At 39.7% G+C, this 7,854-nt stretch overlaps 1 non-coding gene and 1 pseudogene across 1 annotated transcript; both read left to right on the forward strand.

Annotated features, from left to right (window-relative positions):
• The first annotated feature begins 309 nt into the window (after positions 1-309).
• LOC149001795 (U1 spliceosomal RNA) lies at positions 310-431 on the forward strand (annotated as a pseudogene).
• Positions 432-4,310: 3,879 nt separating this feature from the next.
• On the forward strand, positions 4,311-4,506 carry LOC149001796 (U2 spliceosomal RNA). Its single transcript, XR_016170498.1, has one exon. It is a non-coding gene; the product is annotated as a U2 spliceosomal RNA (small nuclear RNA).
• Positions 4,507-7,854: the final 3,348 nt, after the last annotated feature.

A 7,854-nucleotide genomic window follows, 5' to 3' on the forward strand; every position in this document is an offset into this window, starting at 1 on the left:
GGTGAGCAAGAAGAAGGCATTACGGTCCCAACAATTTCAAGATCTCACTTTATCCCATTATTCTAAGAGTAGGAATGGGTATAGTATATTATTTGATAGAAGATTTTTGCACCCAAAAAAACAAATAAAGAAAAAGAAAAGATATAAACAACATAGAATAAAATTTAGAGTGTTAATGTAATAACTTAATGAGGTTGCAAAGTTAGGGGTAAATATATAATTTGATTTAAAAACTTTTAATCCCACACTGGCCAAGTATTAGAAAAGAGAAAGGAGAGAAGAATATAAATAAGGGAATGACAGAAAAACATACTTACCTGGACGGGGTCAATGGCTGATCAAGAAGGGCCATGGCCTAGGTTGGTGACCTCCATTGCACTTGGGAGGGGTGCCCACCTAACATCTCCCCAAGTGGGGGAGCGCGCGGCCCCTACCAAATTTTCAAAAAATATGTTACAAATGCTTGATTTTATCATTGAGGATTTTTAATTCTAGTAGTTAGCATGCAACCATTAGTGTGGTTAATAATTAAGTGGTGGGGGTTTAGTTGTAAATATAAATTTTTATTTTTACATTTAAGGGTCTTAAAATTATTTTACTTTTTAATTTTTTGGATTTCCATTTTTAAACATTCTATTGTCCAAGTAAGAGGAGAGAGGGAACTTACTGCTAGCTCATGAAAGTTGCTCCTACAGAAAATCAGTCTCCCCTAGAATTGAAGGTCCTTTTGATAATTTTTTTTATGAAACTCAATGAAGTAGAGAACTAGAGAGATGCAAGGACAGCATAAAAAGCCCTAAATCAAAATGAGATGATCTAAATTTTTCTTCTAGACCTGCATGGAACAACTAGGGATTGAGATAATAAAAGAATATCAAAATGAGAATTTGAATGCAACTGAACAAGTACCTATTTGGGTTTTAAGCGAAGAGTTTGAAAAAAATTCTTCAGGATCTCTCAAAGAGTGAAGAATGTAAAAAACCATAAATCTGAAGGAGGGTTTTGGGCATCAGGTAAATGAAGGATTTTTTTTGTAAATTAATAAAATTTAAACCCTTAAAATACAAAAATAAAAATCAATAACTTGAATCTCAACCGTTCGATCAAATACTGATGACATGGCACTATCATAACCGTTGACAGCAGCTGCCAATAAAAATCCATCTCAGCCCATGTAAGTAAATAATAGAGACTCAGAGCAAGAGAAGAGAATGCTCCATAGTCCCACATTGGTTGGAGAGACAATGTCACATTCCCCCAGCCGGTACCCTAACTGGCATACCCGGGAGTGTGATCCACAGCCCCGAAGATCAAGTATCGAGGAAATCATCCTCCCACATATACAATAACATAATCATAAACAGGAAATAATCAAGGTTTAAATATTATAAACAAAAGGTTTAACTCAAGAAATAATAAATGATATAATCAGAGTGCGGAAAAGATACCAGATATCCGAAGATATCAAGATAAGTAAAGTGAGGCGGAACTCACTTCACAAACATAGCGGAACGTAGAATGAAAGTTTAAAATGAAATACAACTGAAACCAATGTACTAATAAATAAACTAAGAACAAGAGTCTTCAAGCTTATAGATGACGTCTTCATAAGTATGGACTTCATCAATCCAACGGATCTGTTCTAACTCTACACTGCCTTCAAAGGTAGTACGCAACTTGATCCGCCGAGGGATCATCAGAGTAAGCTTGATCGTCGCCAGCACCTTGCGTGAAATACGCTTCATCGGCTTGCGCTTCACTATACTGCTCGTCATAATACTCTGTATCTGCAGGATAATCTAACAAGAAAATGTACAAAAAGGAATGAGTTTCGAAGAAACTCAGTAAGGCAAGTTAATCCATAACATCATAGATAACATGTGGCAAAACATAACATGATGCACTGCAATATGGAACAGATAAAGTATGAATGCATCTAAACTCTATATATGCTGGTCTCGATGGTAGACATGCTTTAAGTCATAGCACCGTACTACTCTGGGTACGTCAGTCACTCGGCTCCAGTAGGCAATGGGTCCGGGCATCCCTCAGAACAAACCATGGTAAGGGGTTAAGTCAACACACTCTCTCACAAGAATTTGGCATAAGTACCGGCGCATGTCAGGGAAAAGCCTAGCCCAATGCAAGTCATCTAGTCAGTTATATCATGTCAGATCCGGATACTTTCCCTATGGCACCAACCAACTCGGTTCCGTATCCTTCACACTAGAGTCAGCGTATCCTACGGCACCGACCAACTCGGACTACGGACTCATCAACCCTATTGGTTATCCACATATGGTAAACGGGAAGCTCTCATGTCCTCTCACGGGTTGGTTACCGGTCTTGAGCGCCCATGAGCCCAAGTCTAGCCATATGCAACCCTCCAATAAATGGTCCCCACAATATGATTCCCGTCCTCTCACGGGTTGGTTACCGGTCTTGAGCGCCCGTGAATCACATTCGCTACCACGGGTCGTTCGGTCTCAATACCCTTCCGATTCGGGTCTGATATAACAGGGGTCATCCTAGCCAAACACTGCTAGACAATCCTAGGTATGACAACCAATGATTCGGGAAAGCGTCGATGGGCATCTTCGGAGAACATCCCATACTATCCCCTCCGATGTCCAAGGACAGAAGTGTCAAAAGGACACTCCCCAATCCCAAACCATACCTAGGCAAACACATTCTCAGATCAGTCATGACATACATAACCAACAGTTCATCATATACAAGAGAATGTAAAAGCAAAATCAGATTAAGCAGTAATAATTAACTCATATAACATGAATAATAAAAAGGATAACATAAACAAGTGCTACTGTTCTCACAGTAGGAGATCAGAATTAAAATACAATAACAGTATGTAAAATCATAGTTTCGCAAAGTAGAAACCAGAGAACAAGCAACCTATGTAGTTAAGGAATCAACTATCCTTACCTGATTATCGAAGAATATGATCCAAAAATCAAAGAGAGCAACTCCAAACTTAGCAAATAGACTCCTAACAATCATAGATACAACATTAGGGAAGATGCCTAAAAGATCAGAGAGCAAACGAATCAAATCGGGCAAAAAATGAAGCTACTGACTCCTTTGGTCGAGTGCTTAGTCGAGTGCCCCACTCGACCAAGGAGTCGACCAAGTAAGTCAGTACGGAATTGTACAGACTACTTTGGCCATAACTTCCTCGTTTGAAGTTGGATTGATCCGAAATTCGAAGGGGAACTTCCTAAGGTATATTAGGATCATATAGTAAGATAAAAACATCAAGTCATGGGGAAAATTTGGGTTCTTGATCTAACCCAAGAAATTAGGGTTTCAACCTTATGGTTCCCATAAAAAGGTTGAGATCACAGAATGAAAGAAAAATAATTAATTGGACAAAAGCAATAAGAAAATCATAGGAAAGCTAATTTAGGTTAACAGAAACATTGCCCATGAGGTTTCCCTTGCATGGGAGGTTAACAAGAGTTTCCAGAAGATCATACTAGGGTTAGGGTTTCAAGAAAATCTTCGGCTACGATTGAGATCTCAAAGAAACGAAGGAGATCACGAAGGGATGGTTGCAAGGATGCAGCATCAACTTCCTGATCTCAATCAAGAACAAGATCAAGAAAAGAAAATTAATAATTCAGAAGAGATACTAACCTTGAATTGTAAGAACAGAGAAGAGAGGCTTCAGATCTGCAGAGGAATCTTCGAAATCACCAGAGAGAGTTTCAGAGAGGTGTTCTCACGTTCACAAAGTGTTTAGGAGGCAGCCGTAACAAAGAAATATGAAGTAGGGTTTAAATAAGAGTGAAAAACCCTAAAATTACAATTTCTCGGATTTCACCTTCCTTTGGTCGAGTGCTTGGTCGAGTGGCCCACTCGACCAATCATTCGACCAATGCAAACAGTAAGGAATAATCAGGGATTTGGAGGATCAAATGGGCTTTAAACCTTATGGGCTTTTGCATACACATCAAGTAACATGTCAAGTGTGAAGAAATACCTTCAAACAAAGTCAGATAATACTCCAAGTCCTTCAACTAATCTCATCTTCAGACAACTGCAGCTTCCTTTCCAAATCTACACAGACATCCAAGTATGGAACTCCATCAACAACATCCATGGGTTCAAAGTCAAACACCATGTCTTTTACTGAGATGGCCCATAGTTGGCTTCTTTCTTTACTCCGGGTCTTCGGACCTAAAAACAACAGGGTTACTGGGTCAAGGTCAGGGTTAGGTTAGGGCTGGGTTTCACAGACAAGGTATAAGGAAACCTCTCTACAAAAGAGAAACCGAAACTTGTTTCAAAACATACCTTTCTCAGCCTTTTGGCTAAGATCAAGTGTAGTATCTATTTTTATTAGTTTATTATCTGATACGTGGATCATCGATCCACATGATATTAAAATTAATTTCTCTTGGGGGAGGGCCCATAACAGTAGCTTGTTGTTGGAGTCCTTGCACGTAGCCCATGCGTTACACTACTGCACGGGTCTGGCTCACCCCTACTGTTGGAATTTATTAATATAATTAATAAATTAAATGCCCAAGGGCAAATCTGAAAAATCACTTTTAGAGTAGTTACAAAATATAGGTTATATATTTGTAACCACCGCATTACTTGAGAGTAAGTGTGTGATTCATTCATACGTGAGTTTTTTAGAAACAACAGCTCTCATCTCTCTCTCACCACGAGGCAGCCCCGTCCTCTAAGATGGACCATTCCTTTCGGTCCACCATTTCCATCTCCTCCCCGAGTAGACAGAGTTCTTCTTCTTTCTCCGCCACCCCTCGCTCCAAATTGGGATCCAAGTTTGCTCACGTGGCCCCCTCTCTCCTAGAAATGCAGGAAAGAGTTCCTTGCTTGAGATCACTCTTCCATCCTTTCCACATGGCATTTGGGTTGTGGAAATTACTCCCTTTCCTAGTGATTATGGAATCACCCCGGTAGAGCTTTGGTGGTGGAACGAGAACGTGGATCCAAATTTACTTCCGCTGCATATACTTCATATTTGGGAAAGCAAATCCAGGTAAGGATATTTCCCTTTATCAATTATGGAATTGAAAATTACGTGGAGTATTACCTACATTGGTATCAGAGCCTAAGGTTCCCACGGTTCTTTGTTCCTCCCCCTTGTTTATTTTCATTGTATGGATCTAATAGGAGGATCAAGGGTTTATGGAAACCGACGGAGAATCCAGGGTTTAATATGAAACCCATGGGAGAATTGATAGGGTTTTTGGAAACCCTTATGTTTTGGTTCGGATCCGAGTGGGTGGATCCTTGTGAATTTCCATTATAAACTTTTGCATGAAATGATAATCCATGAAAATTATTTTTGTTTAATATTTATTGCTGGATTCTTTTCATGTGTTTTTGGATGACGTGTTTTACTGTTTTTTGAAAAAAACTCGTTCAAGAAAAATTGTGAAAAACACTGTTTTTTGGTCACTGTGGACCAGACGGTCGTCCGTCTGTTGGTCTGACAAACCACAGTGACCTAGACGGATTTTCCGTCTGGGCCAGATGATCGACCTTCTGGTTGCAGAAAGCAAGACGGATTCCTAGACGGAGAGCCGTCTCAGAATCCGTTTGAGAATTTATCTAGTTTTGAATGTGTTTCTATTTACTGGACATCAATGGCTCGACAATCTATGTGATGTTTGAGCATTGATGGCCTAATGAGGTAGAAGTGTTCTGTCTGAACCACCTCATAGCATTAACATGATTGCATGTTTTATATTATTAAAATTGTTTTAATTATGGGTCTATCAATCATGTTTCTTGCACAGAATGAAACTAGTGTATAAGTCTATGTGCGTTTGCATGAGAATTTGATTGAATGTTTGTTAGCATCTCTGTTGGTTTAAATGCTTACCCCATAGGTTGACAATGCTAGTGTGATCTGCTATTGCTTGTGTTGTGTTTCATGCTAGAATAGTTGAACTCATCCTAGTATATAATGTCTCTAGAATAAATGTCTACTACCAAGAGCATTGTTGCTGACTTCACGAAAGGAGATAAACTGAATTAGAGGAATTATGACCTCTGGCACCGAAAGGTGCAGTATCTCCTAGAAGAATAGAACATGCTGGAAACCATAAACTAGACCATGCCCCACTTGAGGAAGGTACCACTGCACAATATCGCAGGGACCTTGAGCTTTACAATGCCTGGAAGAGGAAAGACCGGGTAGCTAGGATTAGTATCCTAAGCTCCATAAGGGATGATCTAATGCTTCAGTTTGAGAAGCATAGGACTGTAAAGTCTTTGTGGGAGGTTGTGAAATTCCAGTACGGAGGGAATTCCACCACAAGAGGCCGCCAGCTTGGACTCACCTTTGATGGTTACAAAATGCCCCAGGGTCACACCATGAGGTAGCATATAACCATCATGTGTAACATGATTAGTGAGTTGTGCGCATGTGGATGCCAAAAGACTGATGAGGAGCAAGTCTTTGCAGTCCTCAGGTCATTACTGTAAACTTGGGAGCATATGAAGATCTTCTTGACTCATGCTGATGATGTCAAGACTTTTGGTCAAGCTGCCAAGCATCTTGAGTTAGAGGAGGATCGGATGTTGGCCGATGCCCCTCAAACTGAAGTACTTGCTGCTGAAGTTAGCACTGGTAAGGGTGCAGGCTTCAAGTGCAAGAGAGAGAAAGCTCAACCTCAAGGGTCTAGGCAAAGTAATAGAGGTGGGAATAGAAACAAGAGTGGTTTATCAGACATGGTTTTAGAGTTGTATTTGAAAACAATTCTTTGGTTTTGTATCTAGGTGTTACAATTTATGGTTATGGTTTTCTTTAATGGTTTTATTGTATTGGATACAATTGATAATTTATTTAATCCTAGTAATGCTTTTGTTTGCCAATATATTATGTGTATTGATTCTAATTTGTGGCATGCTAGACTAGGACATATTGGCTTAGATAGGATGATCAGGTTGGCAAGAGAAGGTCTCTTAGGCCAAGGTTCACTATCTGATTTGCCAACCTGTGAGTCATGTTTAGCAGGAAAAGCAACTAGAAAACCATTTAAAAAGGCTTGAGAGCCTCTCCTCCTTTAGAACTTATCCATTCAGATGTGTGTGGACCCATGAATGTTCATACTAGAAAAGGACAGGATTATTTCATCACATTCATAGATGACTATACACGATATGGTCACATTTATCTAATTTCTCATAAGTCAGAAGCTTTAGAATGTTTTAAGAAATTCATGAGCTTAGTTGAGAATCAGTTAGATAAAATGATTAAAACTCTTAGAACGGATAGAGGTGGAGAGTATCTCTCCGATATGTTCAAAGGGTTGTGTGATGAAAATGGGATATCTAGACAATTTACTATTCCAGGGACTCCACAGCAAAATGGGGTTGCTGAGAGGAGGAATAGAACCTTGCTAGACATGGTGAGATCCATGATGGCACCGGCAAATCTACCCATCTCTTATTGGGGAGATGCTTTGCTGATTGTGGCCTATATCCTCAACAGAGTTCCAATCAAATCAGTTCCTTCCACACCATATGAGTTGTGGACCGGAAGGAAGCCATATTTGAGTTACTTGCATGCATGGGGATGTGCAGCATATGTTCACTCTACTTCTCACCAATGTGGAAATCTTGGACCCAGAGGAAGAAAGTGTATCTTTGTGAGATATTCTGAACCCTCAAAGGGCCATATCTTCATTGGACTAAATGAGAGTGAGAGGAGAACGGAACTTGATTCTAGGGATGCAACATTCTTGGAGAATGATTTTCTATCTCTTTCAGGAGTTAACAAAGAATCATCGAAATTCTTTGAGATACAAGTTAATGGTCTCGTCACTCTAGGGATTCAGATTCTGGACAATGAAC

This window comes from Hakea prostrata, chromosome 10, assembly GCF_041222555.1.
Source record: "Hakea prostrata isolate BN-2017 chromosome 10, UWA_Hpros_2, whole genome shotgun sequence".
Classification (NCBI taxonomy): domain Eukaryota; kingdom Viridiplantae; phylum Streptophyta; class Magnoliopsida; order Proteales; family Proteaceae; genus Hakea; species Hakea prostrata.